This window comes from Lithobates pipiens, unplaced genomic scaffold, assembly GCF_037356315.1.
Source record: "Lithobates pipiens isolate NorthernLeopardFrog02 unplaced genomic scaffold, aLitPip1_a1.2 Scaffold_8, whole genome shotgun sequence".
NCBI classification, from domain to species: Eukaryota; Metazoa; Chordata; class Amphibia; order Anura; family Ranidae; genus Lithobates; species Lithobates pipiens.
Genome location: NW_027507903.1, coordinates 621,421,827 through 621,439,960, shown reverse-complemented (window position 1 = coordinate 621,439,960; position 18,134 = coordinate 621,421,827). Strand labels below are relative to the sequence as shown.

The following is an 18,134-nucleotide window of genomic DNA, read 5'->3' as shown; positions in this document are numbered from 1 at the left end:
GACCATCTGTGATCGGCCGTGATTTCATCACGGCCGATCACGTGGTAAACAGCCATAACCAATGGCTGTTCACCCCCTTCGGTGGCGAGAGGTGTCTCCGTGACACGCCGCCACCGAAGAAACAGGGATGCGCATGCACGATCGCGCGCATTCCCTGTTTAAATGGGAGGTCGTCATATGACGGCCTCCCGCCACAATAGGTGCGCCGCCTGGCTGTCATTTGACGGCCGGTGGTCAGCAACTAGTTAAAGGCATTTACATATGCACATTTAGTGTTCCTTTCCCACAGCCAAGATGGCGCTGTCTGACAACAATACGGACTCAGACTAAGCTTTGGCTAGGTGTGTTTTGTTATTTAAACTGTATGTAAGGATGCTGCCCATAGCCTGTGATGATATCCTTTGTAGTGACGAAACGCGTAGGGAGTAGCGGCGTGCTGACGTTAGTTCCGGAAGTAACAGACTGCTGTCGTGAGCCAGCCAGCTCGATCGTTCTCTGTTTACTGCTTTTAACCAACCATTTTGTAAGTGTGCAGTTGTCTTTTTGATTAATACATTTATAAAGGTTTTACACTATGCAAGCCTTCTTTTATCTTTATGGGGATTCAACCATCTGGCTTCATTGATATGATGATTATCGCTGCTGGGATTGAGGAGCTTTGTGCCTGCCATTGAGACCTAAGGCTGGGTTATAAGCCACTCACGCTCCTGGGTCCCCTGTAATAAGGGACCTTAAGGGACCACTCTGGTAAGCTGCAGTGTGTCTGTAGGTGGAGGCATCTTTCTCACTCTCTGCACGTAGTTTATGGTGTCAAGTTTTTCACATATTGTGTATGGACAGTATGGACTTATTTTGGATCTGTCTTTCTTTATTTGTTTTTTCATCAGATATTATATGTCATATGGACTCGCTTTTTTTTTTGTTAATTAGGACTCACTTGTTTATTATTACATTTTGTCATTAATGTTTTTATATTATTACATCTTTTGACATCACTGTGTCACTTTGAGATTGGGTTTCATTAACCCATCTATATATATACACATAGTGTTTTTGCATTTTTATTGTTTTATATAATTCATTTTATTTTATTTTTTGTATTTGTATTCACATGATATTTGCATTGGATTTCATCTGTCTTTATTATTTGCATTTACCGTTTGCTGTTGGGAAACGTATTGGCCCAATTCCTTTGGTTTGGGATTTTTTATTATTGATCCTTAGCGCAGCTTCATTTCATGCAATGACCCCAAACACACTGCTAAAGCAACACTTGAGTGGTTTAAGGGAAAATGTGTTGGAATTGTCTAGTCAAAGCCCAGATCTCAATCCAATAGAAAATCTGTGGTCAGACTTAAAGATTGCTGTTCACAAGTGCAATCCTAGATTAGGGACTGGTATAGATGTTAACGGAGGACACCATACAAAAAATGGTGTAGGGTTCCCCTTAAACATATGTAGCACCCTCTAGGTATGTGAGTTCTAGAAGTAGGATTTTTGTAGGACAGGTAAATGTAGGCAGGCCTGGCTGTTTTGATCTGATCTGGGCTGGGAGTAGCTCTGGGTAGCAGCTGTGGACTCACAGGAAACATCCCTAAGACCTCCCTCTTCTTTCTAGAGTTTTTTGGAAAGTTCTGGAAAGAAAGGAGGAGAGGAGACGTGGAGCCGCCCGGTGTGTTTTAGGGAGCCCTGACCAATCCCCAACCTGGATTGGCAGGGGGTAGGCCTCCTTAAATATCCAGGGTCAGCCCAGCTGGGGAAGAGTTGTTCGGGTGGAAGAGCTGGAGATGGAGTGCTACTCTGTCTGGGCCTTTGAGGGAGCTCCCCAGTCTAGAGGAGGGGGTGACTTTAGGCCTGGGCTCAGGTATGGACAGGGCCCTCCAAGAAATCATGGGTGTGTCTTGGACAGGAGGAGCAAGAGAGGACAGCAGGAGAGAGCACTGTCGGGAAAGTCTCCAGGGAGAGGAACAACTGGTCATAGCCAGGAGGGCTGGTGAGTGACATGCACAGGCCTGAGAGGACTGGGAGAATGCAGTCTGGGATGAGTGCACAACCAGAGGAGTGGACTGTGGTGTTACGGCCAGAGCAGAAGGGCAGTTGCTGCCAGGAGGACTGGCGGGGCCTGAAGATGGGTTACTGGGCTCAGTAGCTGCATGTAGGACAGCTAGAATCAGAAACTTTCTATTTTGTTGCTACATTATAGGGGCCTGCGGTCCTTCCCTGCAAAGGGCAATTGCTAAGGCCTGGCGGAGCCAGTGTCAGGCCTAACCACTTTGTGCTAGCTGTGCCTGAAACTTCAAGGAGTGAAGATTAGAGAGGAAGCGATGTGCAGGAGGAGAAAGGAAAGAAGATTAGATTGGAAGTGATGTGTAGATGGAGAAATGGAGTGTATATACCGGGTATATAGCAAGTTCTACTAATTCTAATGGACATCCCATACTTCCCTTACCCCATTCAAGTTTAATCCCCTCAATAAAAATACAAAACAAAGTACATGGACTGTTCTATGTCTCAGAGTGTCTAAGAGGTGAATGCTGGGCTGGGCAGGGTGACTACAATACTCAGCAGCTCAAACCGGGGTGCCGCTACAAATACATACCAGACCCTTATCCTTGGAGGCTAAATGTTGTTACTGTATATGGATAAGCTGTATACACCATTATAGATAGGTCTTCAACATTAAAATCAGTTGACTGTTACTAACTACTATTAGATATACCATGAACTGGATAAATGAGAATCTACACAGCTAATGCCAACAATAAAAGTTTAATATTTGTAAACTGATATTACAATAATTACATTGTACTACAGTATATAGTGCCTTCAAAGTGATAATACATTTATTGTAATAAACATAGAACCAAACTGGGCACGAAATGTTACATCAATAGTCATCACAACCCCCAGAGTGTCCGCCCCCTCCACAATCTCCTCTGCCAACATCTCCTCCCCCACAGGCTCCTCCTCCAGAGTCTCCTCCCCCACAGGCTCCTCCTCCAGAGTCTCCTCCCCCACAAACCCCTCCACCTCCAAAATCACCTCCTCCGCCAATGTCCCAATACAATTCAGAACCTCCTCCATCGTTTCCTCCCCTCCTGTATCCACCACCGCTGAACCGGCTTCTTCCTCCATGATTCCCAGAAGAAGTGGTCTTGGTCCTTGAAACATCACCATGTCGTTCATTACTGTACTCTCTAAAAATAATTTTGCTGATCATAAGGAAGTCCTTGGGGAATAAATAAAAATAATAAATAGCCAGTACATTTAGTATACTGAAAGAGAAAAAATACATGAGAAAGCAGTGGGAGCAGAAAAAATGCTACATTTACTCCAAATAGCAAGTGATAGGCAGGAGAATATATACTGTACACACACATACACTCTCTTGGATGGTTAACCACTTTCTGCCGGGTGGCAATCCATGGACGTTCTTGGCTTTCTTTAGTTATACCGGGATGATGCCTGCAGATTTTTTTTGAGCCAGAGATTCCCTCTGATGTAAAAGCCATCCTAGCAGCCCACTGGCGCCTCTCTCCGGGCTCTCCCATGTGACCAGATGGTCCACGACTATCTCAATGGTCGTGGGAGGCTGGAAGTGATGTCATGACTTCACTTCCAGTTTTGGCAAATGTAACCACTGCCATTTTTTGTTCTGGAAAGCATAAAATCTTTTTTTTTTTTTTAATCTTATGCTTTCCAGTGCAGAAGAGAGATCAGGTGGCTCCATAAAGAGGACCTGTCATGCCTTATTTCTATCACAAGGGATGTGTTTATGTTTTTTGTGAATCGGAATAAAAGTGATAAAAAAAAATTATAGGGACCTTTTAAAAAACAATATCATGCTAAAGCACTCAGAAGCGATTGCACACATAGGTCCTGTACACATATGTAAATGGTGTTCGCACCACATGTGAGGTATCGCCGTGAACTTTATAGCAAGAACAATAATTCCAGTGCTAGACCTCCTGTGCAGCTCTAAACTGGTAACCTGTAAACATTTGTCTCCTATGGAGATTTTTAGGCATCAGAGTTTGTTGCTATCTCACGAGTGTGCGCAATTTTAAAGCAGGGCATGTTAGGTATCTATTTACTTACCATAAGATCACCTTTTATACTTTACACAAAATTGGGTTATATATTGTGTTTTGTTTTAAAATAAAATTAATTTAAGTGTATTTCTTTTAACCACAAAATTACTTTTGCAAATTCCCTGCGCAAATACTGTTACATAAAAAATTGCAACACCTGCCATTTCTCTAGGGCCACAAACAAAGAATCATGAATCTCTAAGGTGCTCAGGGGCTTCCTATGATGCCATCTGCTGAGCTCTGTTGAGAGGTCTGGTGGGCTGGGTCAAAAATGCAGAATGGGCTGATCTTGAATATGTGTTACCTAGCCAATCATTGATGTTCTTTTCGTTGGTTGGCTGTGCCAATCTTTGGCACACATCCCAAGCAGACCTCTGAAAGAGTCTTTTGCTTAACCCCCTAACGTTCTGCTCCACCGTTTGGTTGCACACATTTTGAGTCACGCTAACTCATTGAAAAATGTGGACTTTAAAGGGTTAAAGGCTGTTGACTGAGATTTAAGTTCTGCACTGAAGCCCACACCTGAGGGTCTCAGTCCTTTGGGGCCACCAAATGCTACCTGAATAGGAAGACATTACCCATGCTGATCTGGCTGCTAAATGGATATCAGTGGATATACTGGAGCCACATTAGAATATCCACTGGTCTCGGACCTCACCCATGTTGATCCAGAAGCTGAAATTTTATCGATTGGGGCAATGGAGTAAAACCTGAATCACTACTGGTCTGATGCAATAGTCACCCAATCACCTACCTGGTACCTCTGTTGTATTGGATGGAACTACTGTCTACTGTATACAGAAGACATCTTGAGTTCCACCCAGGGATTGTCAACTTTGAGAAGATGTACTACTCTAAGTATTTCACCTATCCCTGTTCTCCTTTGTTGTACATAAAACCTTTAGGCTGGTTTCACATCTCCGACCGGAGCAGCTCACAGCAGGGGTCCCTGTTCTCCACTTCAGGTCTGATTTCGGTCCAAATTTTTGGCTGAATTCAGACCTGAAATGGACCAGACGACGCACAGGACTCTTGTGCAATTTGCTCCGCAGCCACCCTGGAGCTGTGTGAACTGGCTCCATAGAGAGCCAGGCACAGGCTCCTGACATGTGAATTGGATGCGGAGAAACATCCAATGCGCAATAGTGTGAACCCAGCCTTAAAAGATATCCACAGACTGGATATCGAGCGTTACAAGGGAGTGAGTATGTCTTACAACTTTAGTCGCTTCCTATGATGCCATCTGCTGAGCTCTGTTGAGAGGTCTGGTGGGCTGGGTCAAAAATGCAGAATGGGCTGATCTTGAATATGTGTTACCTAGCCAATCATTGATGTTCTTTTCGTTGGTTAGCTGTGCCAATCTTTGGCACACATCCCAAGCAGACCTCTGAAAGAGTCTTTTGCTTAACCCCCTAACGTTCTGCTCCACCGTTTGGTTGCACACATTTTGAGTCACGCTAACTCATTGAAAAATGTGGACTTTAAAGGGTTAAAGGCTGTTGACTGAGATTTAAGTTCTGCACTGAAGCCCACACCTGAGGGTCTCAGTCCTTTGGGGCCACCAAATGCTACCTGAATAGGAAGACATTACCCATGCTGATCTGGCTGCTAAATGGATATCAGTGGATATACTGGAGCCACATTAGAATATCCACTGGTCTCGGACCTCACCCATGTTGATCCAGAAGCTGAAATTTTATCGATTGGGGCAATGGAGTAAAACCTGAATCACTACTGGTCTGATGCAATAGTCACCCAATCACCTACCTGGTACCTCTGTTGTATTGGATGGAACTACTGTCTACTGTATACAGAAGACATCTTGAGTTCCACCCAGGGATTGTCAACTTTGAGAAGATGTACTACTCTAAGTATTTCACCTATCCCTGTTCCCCTTTGTTGTACATAAAACCTTTAGGCTGGTTTCACATCTCCGACCGGAGCAGCTCACAGCAGGGGTCCCTGTTCTCCACTTCAGGTCTGATTTCGGTCCAAATTTTTGGCTGAATTCAGACCTGAAATGGACCAGACGACGCACAGGACTCTTGTGCAATTTGCTCCGCAGCCACCCTGGAGCTGTGTGAACTGGCTCCATAGAGAGCCAGGCACAGGCTCCTGACATGTGAATTGGATGCGGGGAAACATCCAATGCGCAATAGTGTGAACCCAGCCTTAAAAGATATCCACAGACTGGATATCGAGCGTTACAAGGGAGTGAGTATGTCTTACAACTTTAGTCACATCACTTATCTGAAATGGAGGATGTCCCATGTTGTGCAGACAAGTGGATCCAGGAGTAACCTTCTGTGCACGGATGTCCCATCCAATTCCTGCTGATGAACTTTCAGTAGACATGTGCGATTCGTTTTGTACGAATCTCAAATTCGTATGAATTTCCCAAAATTCGTACGTTCGGGAGGATCCGAAATACGAATTGCCATGCGTCCTAATTCTGTACGCAATACGAACTTTTGTTTACGAATTTCGGATTTCGGATCAGTTGTCGTCGCATCGACGACTCAGTCATTATGCTTATTATGAGGGGCTCCTACCATCCCTGTGCTATGCTGACTTCCTCCTGGGGCTGTACCTCAGCTGTGCTTATTATGAGGGGCTCCCACCATCCCTGTGCTATGCTGACTTCCTCCTGGGGCTGCTTATTATGAGGGGCTCCCACCATCCCTATGCTATGCTGACTTCCTCCTGGGGCTGTACCTCTACTGTGCATATTATGAGGGGCTCCCACCATCCCCGTGCTGTGCTGACTTCCTCCTGGGGCTGCTTATTATGAGGGGCTCCCACCATCCCTGTGCTATGCTGACTTCCTCCTGGGGCTATACCTCTGCTGTGCTCATTATGGGGGGCTCCCACCATCCCTGTGCTATGCTGACTTCCTCCTGGGGCTATACCTCTGCTGTGCTCATTATGAGGGGCTCCCACCATCCCTGTGCTATGCTGACTTCCTCCTGGGGCTGATTATTATGAGGGGCTCCCACCATCCCTGTGCTATGCTGACTTCCTCCTGGGGCTGTACCTCTGCTGTTCTTATTATGAGGGGCTCCCACCATCCCTGTGCTATGCTGACTTCCTCCTGGGGCTGCTTATTATGAGGGGCTCCCACCATCCCTGTGCTATGCTGACTTCCTCCTGGGGCTATACCTCTGCTGTGCTCATTATGGGGGGCTCCCACCATCCCTGTGCTATGCTGACTTCCTCCTGGGGCTATACCTCTGCTGTGCTCATTATGAGGGGCTCCCACCATCCCTGTGCTATGCTGACTTCCTCCTGGGGCTGATTATTATGAGGGGCTCCCACCATCCCTGTGCTATGCTGACTTCCTCCTGGGGATGCTTATTTTTAGGGGCTCCCACCATCCCTGTGCTGTGCTGACTTCCTCCTGGGGCTGTACCCCTGTTGTGCTCATTATGAGGGGCTTCCACCATCCCTGTGCTATGCTGACTTCCTCCTGGGGCTGCTAATTATGAGGGGCTCCCACCATCCCTGTGCTATGCTGACTTCCTCCTGGGGCTGTACCTCTGCTGTGCTCATTATGAGGGGCTCCCACCATCCCTGTGCTATGCTGACTTCCTCTTGGGGCTGCTTATTATGAGGGGCTCCCACCATCCCTGTGCTATGCTGACTTCCTCCTGGGGCTGCTTATTATGAGGGGCTCCCACCATCCCTGTGCTATGCTGACTTCCTCCTGGGGCTGATTATTATGAGGGGCTCCCACCATCCCTGTGCTATGCTGACTTCCTCCTGGGGATGCTTATTATGAGGGGCTCCCACCATCCCTGTGCTGTGCTGACTTCCTCCTGGGGATGTACCCCTGCTGTGCTCATTATGAGGGGCTCCCACCATCCCTGTGCTATGCTGACTTCCTCCTGGGGCTGCTTATTATGATGGGCTCCCACCATCCCTGTGCTATGCTGACTTCCTCCTGGGGCTGTACCTCTGCTGTGCTCATTATGAGGGGCTCCCACCATCCCTGTGCTATGCTGACTTCCTCCTTGGGCTGCTTATTATGAGGGGCTCCCACCATCCCTGTGCTATGCTGACTTCCTCCTGGGGCTGCTTATTATGAGGGGCTCCCACCATCCCTGTGCTATGCTGACTTCCTCCTGGGGCTATACTCCTGCTGTGCTCATTATGAGGGGCTCCCACCATCCCTGTGCTATGCTGACTTCCTCCTGGGGCTGCTAATTATGAGGGGCTCCCACCATCCCTGTGCTATGCTGACTTCCTCCTGGGGCTGCTTATTATGAGGGGCTCCCACCATCCCTGTGCTATGCTGACTTCCTCCTGGGGCTGATTATTATGAGGGGCTCCCACCATCCCTGTGCTATGCTGACTTCCTCCTGGGGCTGTACCTCTGCTGTTCTTATTATGAGGGGCTCCCACCATCCCTGTGCTATGCTGACTTCCTCCTGGGGCTGCTTATTATGAGGGGCTCCCACCATCCCTGTGCTATGCTGACTTCCTCCTGGGGCTATACCTCTGCTGTGCTCATTATGGGGGGCTCCCACCATCCCTGTGCTATGCTGACTTCCTCCTGGGGCTATACCTCTGCTGTGCTTATTATGAGGGGCTCCCACCATCCCTGTGCTATGCTGACTTCCTCCTGGGGCTGATTATTATGAGGGGCTCCCACCATCCCTGTGCTATGCTGACTTCCTCCTGGGGATGCTTATTTTGAGGGGCTCCCACCATCCCTGTGCTGTGCTGACTTCCTCCTGGGGCTGTACCCCTGCTGTGCTCATTATGAGGGGCTTCCACCATCCCTGTGCTATGCTGACTTCCTCCTGGGGCTGCTAATTATGAGGGGCTCCCACCATCCCTGTGCTATGCTGACTTCCTCCTGGGGCTGTACCTCTGCTGTGCTCATTATGAGGGGCTCCCACCATCCCTGTGCTATGCTGACTTCCTGCTGGGGCTGCTTATTATGAGGGGCTCCCACCATCCCTGTGCTATGCTGACTTCCTCCTGGGGCTGCTTATTATGAGGGGCTCCCACCATCCCTGTGCTATGCTGACTTCCTCCTGGGGCTGATTATTATGAGGGGCTCCCACCATCCCTGTGCTATGCTGACTTCCTCCTGGGGCTGTACCTCTGCTGTTCTTATTATGAGGGGCTCCCACCATCCCTGTGCTATGCTGACTTCCTCCTGGGGCTGCTTATTATGAGGGGCTCCCACCATCCCTGTGCTATGCTGACTTCCTCCTGGGGCTATACCTCTGATGTGCTCATTATGGGGGGCTCCCACCATCCCTGTGCTATGCTGACTTCCTCCTGGGGCTGATTATTATGAGGGGCTCCCACCATCCCTGTGCTATGCTGACTTCCTCCTGGGGATGCTTATTTTGAGGGGCTCCCACCATCCCTGTGCTGTGCTGACTTCCTCCTGGGGCTGTACCCCTGCTGTGCTCATTATGAGGGGCTTCCACCATCCCTGTGCTATGCTGACTTCCTCCTGGGGCTGCTAATTATGAGGGGCTCCCACCATCCCTGTGCTATGCTGACTTCCTCCTGGGGCTGTACCTCTGCTGTGCTCATTATGAGGGGCTCCCACCATCCCTGTGCTATGCTGACTTCCTCCTGGGGCTGCTTATTATGAGGGGCTCCCACCATCCCTGTGCTATGCTGACTTCCTCCTGGGGCTGATTATTATGAGGGGCTCCCACCATCCCTGTGCTATGCTGACTTCCTCCTGGGGATGCTTATTATGAGGGGCTCCCACCATCCCTGTGCTGTGCTGACTTCCTCCTGGGGATGTACCCCTGCTGTGCTCATTATGAGGGGCTCCCACCATCCCTGTGCTATGCTGACTTCCTCCTGGGGCTGCTTATTATGATGGGCTCCCACCATCCCTGTGCTATGCTGACTTCCTCCTGGGGCTGTACCTCTGCTGTGCTCATTATGAGGGGCTCCCACCATCCCTGTGCTATGCTGACTTCCTCCTTGGGCTGCTTATTATGAGGGGCTCCCACCATCCCTGTGCTATGCTGACTTCCTCCTGGGGCTGCTTATTATGAGGGGCTACCACCATCCCTGTGCTATGCTGACTTCCTCCTGGGGCTATACTCCTGCTGTGCTCATTATGAGGGGCTCCCACCATCCCTGTGCTATGCTGACTTCCTCCTGGGGCTGCTAATTATGAGGGGCTCCCACCATCCCTGTGCTATGCTGACTTCCTCCTGGGGCTGCTTATTATGAGGGGCTCCCACCATCCCTGTGCTATGCTGACTTCCTCCTGGGGCTGTACTCCTGCTGTGCTCATTATGAGGGGCTCCCACCATCCCTGTGCTATGCTGACTTCCTCCTGGGGCTGCTAATTATGAGGGGCTCCCGCCATCCCTGTGCTATTCTGACTTCCTCCTGGGGCTGTACCTCTGCTGTGCTCATTATGAGGGGCTCCCACCATCCCTGTGCTATGCTGACTTCCTCCTTGGGCTGCTTATTATGAGGGGCTCCCACCATCCCTGTGCTATGCTGACTTCCTCCTGGGGCTATACCTCTGCTGTGCTCATTATGAGGGGCTCCCACCATCCCTGTGCTATGCTGACTTCCTCCTGGGGTTGATTATTATGAGGGGCTCCCACCATCCCTGTGCTATGCTGACTTCCTCCTGGGGCTGTACCCCTGCTGTGCTCATTATGAGGGGCTCCCACCATCCCTGTGCTATGCTGACTTCCTCCTGGGGCTGTTAATTATGAGGGGCTCCCACCATCCCTGTGCAATGCTGACTTCCTCCTGGGGCTGTACCACTGCTGTGCTCATTATGAGGGGCTCCCACCATCCCTGTCCTATGCTGACTTCCTCCTGGGGCTGCTTATTATGAGGGGCTCCCACCATCCCTGTGCTATGCTGACTTCCTCCTGGGGCTGCTTATTATGAGGGGCTCCCACCATCCCTGTGCTATGCTGACTTCCTCCTGGGGCTGTACCTCTGCTGTGCATATTATGAGGGGCTCCCACCATCCCTGTGCTATGCTGACTTCCTCCTGGGGCTGCTTATTATGAGGGGCTCCCACCATCCCTGTGCTATGCTGACTTCCTCCTGGGGCTGTACCTCTGCTGTGCATATTATAAGGGGCTCCCACCATCCCTGTGCTATGCTGACGTCCTCCTGGGGCTGCTTATTATGAGGGGCTCCCACCATCCCTGTGCTGTGCTGACTTCCTCCTGGGGCTGCTTATTATGAGGGGCTCCCAGCCCAGCAGAGGTACAGCCCCAGGAGGAAGTCAGCACAGCACAGGGATGGTGGGAGCCCCTCATAATAAGCAGCCCCAGGAGGAGGTCAGCACAGCACAGGGATGGTGGGAGCCCCTCCTAATAAGCAGCCCCAGGAGGAAGTCAGCATAGCACAGGGATGGTGGGAGCCCCTCATAATGAGCACAGCAGAGGTACAGCCCCAGGAGGAAGTCAGCACAGCACAGGGATGGTGGGAGCCCCTCATAATAAGCAGCCCCAGGAGGAAGTCAGCACAGCACAGGGATGGTGGGAGCCCCTCATAATATGCACAGCAGAGGTACAGCCCCAGGAGGAAGTCAGCATAGCACAGGGATGGTGGGAGCCCCTCATAATAAGCAGCCCCAGGAGGAGAAGGCGCAAACTGGACCAGCGGTGCATGGCAGACAATCCGCTTCTCTCTTTCTCATCTAATGAAAATTCGTATTTCGGATAGGAAATTCTTCAACGGAATTTCGTATTTTGGATAAAAACCAAACTTCCATCAGCATCGACTGTCATATTGAGGTATATTTTTTGCCTTTAAATTCATCGTAACGAACGTTCATACAAGTTAACGAACCTGACGACAATTCGTATTTCGTACCAAACGGAAACGGAATTTCGAACACGAAATACGAATTACGAATTAATTTTAATACGAACCTTAACGGAACAGAATGAAATGAATTTATTGACGGTGCCCATGTCTAACTTTCAGGGCTGCAATGAGTGACAGCTTCAGGTCTTAAAGCAGAACAGCAGAAGAAATGATCCGAAGGGACCGGCCTCCTCTTCCTTCTTCCATTGAGAAAAGTTCTTCCATTGATTACATTGCTTGTAACAGTAACTTTTATCAATAGAGGAAGGAAGGGGTGTGTCAGACCATCTGTATTGCTGTTCTGTCTGAAGAACTGTTAGTCACTGCAGTGCAAAAAGTGCAGATACAGGAAGAGGACAGGAAATCCATGGACCGATTTCTCCAGAAATCAATATGTGGAAGGCTGCTGTGGCACCTCACTGACAGGAGTGATGGCAGGAGCCCTTCTATCAAAAGGAGCAGGGGCCTTGATGCTGCTGGGGGGATGCTGCTCTCTGCCATCCAATAGCAACCTACTGCGGGCAGAAGAGAGCAAACAGAACACACCTTCATCTCAACATAATGCTGCTGGGGAAGTGAGGAAGGACTGCCCTTCTATCTTCCCTTGTTTAGTAACAGATCACATGCCCAGAGATGGAAAGTACACAGAAGTTAAGGGGACAACTCAGCCCTAGACCTCCCCTCTCTCCTCCAAAGAGCCCCTTAACCTGCTTCCACCCTCAGAGCCCTTCAGCCCCCCTTTCTCGCTCAGAGCCCCCCTAGATCGCTTTAGTTACATGCACCCCTCAGAGCCTACCTTTCCTCCCCTCTACATTCCACTGACATAAATACCAAAGCAGTCCTCCTAAGACAGACACCACTGATGTAGGGACATTTTCCCCTCTATTAATATTGGTATTACATTGTGTTATATTATATTTTATTCAAAGAGATATTTTTTTCTAGCCCCAATGAAGGGAGTGTTTTTGAACCTCCGACACCTGTTGACTACTCTTTAGATTGTCCCCCTGACTTTTATTGATATAAAAGTTACATCTGGACATTTCAGCAGTGGTGTGTCGCATCAGTTTGCTTTTTTGTTCATCACTGACACTGACGCAGCACTAGTTTCCAATAAGCAAAATCATCAATGCAGGGACACTTTTTCCTTCCAGTGACACTACTGACACAGGGCCATTTTTCCTTCCAGTGACACCACCAACACAAGGCTATTTTTCCTTCCAGTGACACCACCAACACAAGGCTATTTTTCCTTTCAGTAACCCCACCGACACATGGCCATTTTTCCTTTCATTGACATCACCAACACATGGCCATTTTTCCTCCCAGTAGCCCCACTGACAAATGGCTAATTTTGCTCCCAGTAGCCCAACCGCCACATGGCCATTTTTCCTTCCATTGACATACACCAGCACAGGGCTATGTTTCCTTCCAGTAACCCCACCGACACATGGCCATTTTTCCTTCCAGTAACCCCACCGACATGTGGCCATTTTTCCTTCCAGTGACCCCACCGACATGTGGCCATTTTTACTTCCAGTAACCCCACCGGCACATGGCCATTTTTCCTTCCAGTAACCCCATCGACATGTGGCCATTTTTCCTTCCAGTAACCCCACCGACACATGGCCATTTTTCCTTCCAGTAACCCCACCGGCACATGGCCATTTTTCCTTCCAGTAACCCCATCGACATGTGGCCATTTTTCCTTCCAGTAACCCCACCGACACATGGCCATTTTTCCTTCCAGTAACCCCACCGACACATGGCCATTTTTTCTTCCAGTAACCCCATTGACACATGGCTATTTTTCCTTCCATTGACACCACGGACACACGGCCATTTTTCCTTCCATTGACACCACGGACACAGAGGCATTTTTCCTCCCAGTGACACCACCAATGCAGGGCCATTTTTCCTTCCAGTGACACCACCAAAACATGACTATTTTTCCTCCCAGTAGCCCCACCGACACATGACACAAATTTCCTTCAAGTGGCCCCACTGACGCAGGGCTATTTTTCCTTTGCATTTACACAACCAACACAGGGCCATTTTTCCTTCCAGTAACCCCATTGACACATGGCAAATTTTCCTTCCATTGACACCACCAACAGAGGGCCATTTTTACTTCCAGTATCCCCACCAACACTTGCCCATATTTTCTTCCAGTAACCCCACCGACACATGGCCATTTTTCCTTCCATTGACACCACCAACGCAGGGCCATTTTTCCTTCCAATAATCCCACGATACAGGGCCAATTTTCCTTCCAGTGACACCACTAAACATGAAATACTTGTGGAAGTGTTGTCACACTCACCATGTACAGGTAGGCACTCAGGATGAGCCCTTTCAGAACGGCCTCCATGTCTGATGGAAACTGGAAGACAAATTGTGAGGAATTTTTCTTCTTCACCTTGTTTATTTGGACACCAGGAGCAGATCCATACATACTACGTATCTAAGGGAGAGCGAAACCAAAATGAATTAATTTCCTTAAAATCCATGGATGGACAGAATAATATGCAACAGGAACTCAGAAACACTTTTTCATATTTAGCTGCCAGCAGTGTCAGCATGTGATTATTAAATTGGAAAATTGGCATTTTTAAGGAAGTTGGTGGGAGGAGCTGCTGAGCACTATCAGGGACCAGGAGAGTGACATTTCCGGAAGGGTTGGGTATTCTTTGATTTGAAAACTCAGGGAGAATATTCTTTACTGTTGTACCTTTTTATTACAGTGACATCTGCACCATTTCTTTTCTTGTCCTGGTGCCATCAGAACAGGAAAAAGGGGACATCTACCCAGTGTAGACATAGCCATTGAAACTTGACCGATTTCTGACTCTTACCCACTCTGTCTCAAACTAACATCCCTTCCAAATATAGCCAGATTATGCACAAGGAAAACTAGGCAGACGACTAGGGCCAGGTGGATGCCCAAGTGGCCCAGCTACAACCTCCATGCTCCTGCAGTACAATAGGCACAGTGCATTTGGTGAAGGCTGTGCACCTGGGGGGGATACACTTGGCCTCAGATGGGGGCCATGACAATACAAATGGAACAGTTTCTCTGTGCCTATTATAACACTTGCCTACAGCCCAATTTACCTTAAAATGGATCTTCACTGCATCTGAGCACCACAAACCCAAAAATGCTATTTCCCTCTTTTTAAATATTCAAAGCAACCCCCCCCCCCCCCCCTCCATGTCTCCATGCTTTACTTTGCTGAGAAATCATTTTGAAAAACACCCCCCCCAGCATTTCTGTCTGCGGCCATCTTGGGTAAGGGCAGATGATTCACGAAGCATTTACTTCCTGGATCCATCTGCCCTCAGCAGGGTGCTTAGCTGAGAAAACACCTCCTCCCCTCCTGAAGACTCCTGGGATGTATGACATCACCTGCCAAGGCCTGAAAGCCAGGAAGTGACTGAAGAAATGTAAAAAAAAAAAAAGTTTAAAACAAGTAAATATAATATAAATTCCTATTTATTAATGCTAGCAGCATAAGGATTAAAAATTGATAGAGTGAAGTTCCGCTTGAATCCACTTCTGATCCCTAACTTAATTAGAAGTTTTGGATATTTTGAATTTATTTTTTTTGCTCACGTCTCATGTTGTCAGGTCTCTGTTTCAGCCTACAAAACCCAACAAATAAAACATTTTATACATACAGTATGTTGAGAAACGTGACCCACCTTTATGGAGTTGTTCCATGCAGTTGTGTTGGACACTGGTAGACTTACGGTACACACAGGTTCATCCATTTTCCGCTAAATGCCAACGTTGAAGTTTACCAATGTGGAATTAATTTTAACATAACCAATTGTCTGTTCTGGGAGGGTGACCACTTTTAACTGTAAAGAAAGAGGAGAGGAACCATGGGGAAAAAAAAAAGAAAGCTGCACATTAAAGCACAGTTCCAGGACACAAAGAGAAGGAACACAATGCAATGCAAAAGTATTAATACCCCTTGACATTTTCCACATTTTGTCACGTTACAACCAAAAACATAAATGTATTTTATTGGGATTTTATGTGATAGACCAACACAAAGTGGAACATAATTGTGAATTATTTTACAAATAAATATCTGAAAAGTGTGGTGTACATTTGTATTCAGCCCCATTTACTCTCATACCCCTAACTAAAATCTAGTGGAACCAATTGCCTTCAGGAGTCACCTAATTCGTAGATAGAGTCCATCTGCGTGTAATTTATTCTCCCTATAAACACAGCTTTTCTGTGAAGCCCTTAGAGCTTTATTAGAGAACTTAAGTGAACAAACGGCATCATGAAGGCCAAGGAACACACCAGACAGGTCAGGAATAAAGTTGTGGAGAAGTTTAAAGCACGGTTTGGTTATAAAAAATATCCCAAGCTTTGAACATCTCACGGAGCACTGTTTAATGCGTCATCTGAAAATGTAAAGAGTATGGCATAACTGCAAACCTACCAAGACAACGCCGTCCACCTAAACTGACCGGCCGGGCAAGGAGAGCATTCATCAGAAAAGCAGCCAAGAGGCCCATGGTAACACTGCAGAGATGCACAGCTCAGGTGGGAGAATCTGTCCACAGGACAATTATTAGTCGTGCATTTCACAAATCTGACCTTTATGGAAGAGTGACAAGAAGAAAGCCATTGTTGAATGAAAACCATAAGAAGTCCCGTTTTCAGTTTGCGAGAAGCCATGTGGGGGACACAGCAAACACGTCGAAGAAGGTGCTCTGATCAGATGAGACCAAACATTAACTTTTTGGCCTAAAAGCAAAACGCTATGTGTGGCGGAAAACTAACACTGCACATCACCCTGAACACACCATCCCAACTGTGAAACATGGTGGTGGCAACATCATGTTGTGGAGATGCTTTTCTTCAGCAGGCAGAGGGAAGCTGGTCAGGGTTGATGGGAAGATGGATGGAGCCAAATACAGGGCAATTGTAGAAGAAAACCTGTTAGAGTCTGCAAAAGAATTGAGACTGGGGTGGAGGTTCACCTTCCAGCAGGACAGCGACCCTAAACATACAGCCAGAGCTACAATGGAATGGTTTAGATCAAAGTATATTCATGTGTTAGAATGGCCCAGTCACAGTCCAGACCTAAATCCAATTGAGAATCGGTGGCAAGACTTGAAAATTGCTGTTCACAGAAGTTCTCCATTCAATCTGACAGAGCTTTAGCTATTTTATGGGCAAAAATGTCCCTCTCTAGATGTGCAAAGCTGGTAGAGACATCCCCAAAAAAGACTTGCAGCTGTAATTGCAGTGAAAGGTGGTTCTACAAAGTACTGACTCCAAGGGGCACCATACAAATGCACCCCACACTTTTCACATATTTATTTGTAAAAAGGGTCGAAAACCATTTATCATTTTCCTTCCACTTCACTATTATGTGCCACTTTGTGTTGGTAGCACCTGCGACGTGTCCCAGAAGATTGCTGGCAGGGAGGGGTCGCCTAGGCAGCCAAGAAAAGGAAGAAGGAAGTGGGACAGGAAGTCCCACTAAAAAGAAGTTACCCACTCCCCCCCTCCAAAAAAATTACATGCCAATTGTGGCATGTAAGGGGGGCGAGGAGTGCTTAAAGCAGCAGTTCCACTTTTGGGTGGAACTCCGCTTTAAATTGACACAGGTAGTGCCTATTAGTTTTTGGGGGTTTTTTTTGCCCCATTCACACAGAATGAATTCCCATGCACTTTCACTGGGAAAACTGCCATGCAAATGTTTCCCGTGCGCAGTTTGCTTGCTTCCCATTGGTCACTTTGCTGTATATTAAATACTTTATTTTGGTGGTTTAGAAATTGGACTTACATTGTAATTACAAGAGGACAATTTTTCGCCAGAATGCAGCCATATCACCTCCTTCTTAAATTGGTCTCTGAGCTTTATGTTTGGGAACGGTCCACGACAACAGTCACAACTCCGGGGTTCCCGGTGCACCGTGAACAGAGTCTCCCCACTACTAATTTGAAAATCTGAACAGTAATTCATTATGAGAGGTTTGAAAGGTTTTTTCAAAGGTTTTCTCAGATCTACATAAACAATGAAACTAACAATCTTTGGATGTGTCATTGGATGCATTGTTTCTATTTGCATATTTATTCTGTATTGTACCTTGTTGCAATCATGAGTCTTGAGATGTGATACCTGGTGGTGTCTACTGTCCATTGTAGCAGTTCCATAGAATGGTTAACGACCCATTTAGAGTATT

General features: G+C 47.7%; 1 long non-coding RNA gene across 1 annotated transcript; it reads right to left on the bottom strand.

Annotated features, from left to right (window-relative positions):
* Positions 1-3,037: 3,037 nt before the first annotated feature.
* LOC143963878 (uncharacterized) lies at positions 3,038-17,874 on the bottom strand. The gene is made up of 4 exons (XR_013271052.1): positions 17,735-17,874; positions 15,621-15,779; positions 14,242-14,382; positions 3,038-3,229 (listed from the first exon to the last, which is right to left on the bottom strand). It is a non-coding gene; the product is annotated as an uncharacterized LOC143963878 (long non-coding RNA).
* Positions 17,875-18,134: the final 260 nt, after the last annotated feature.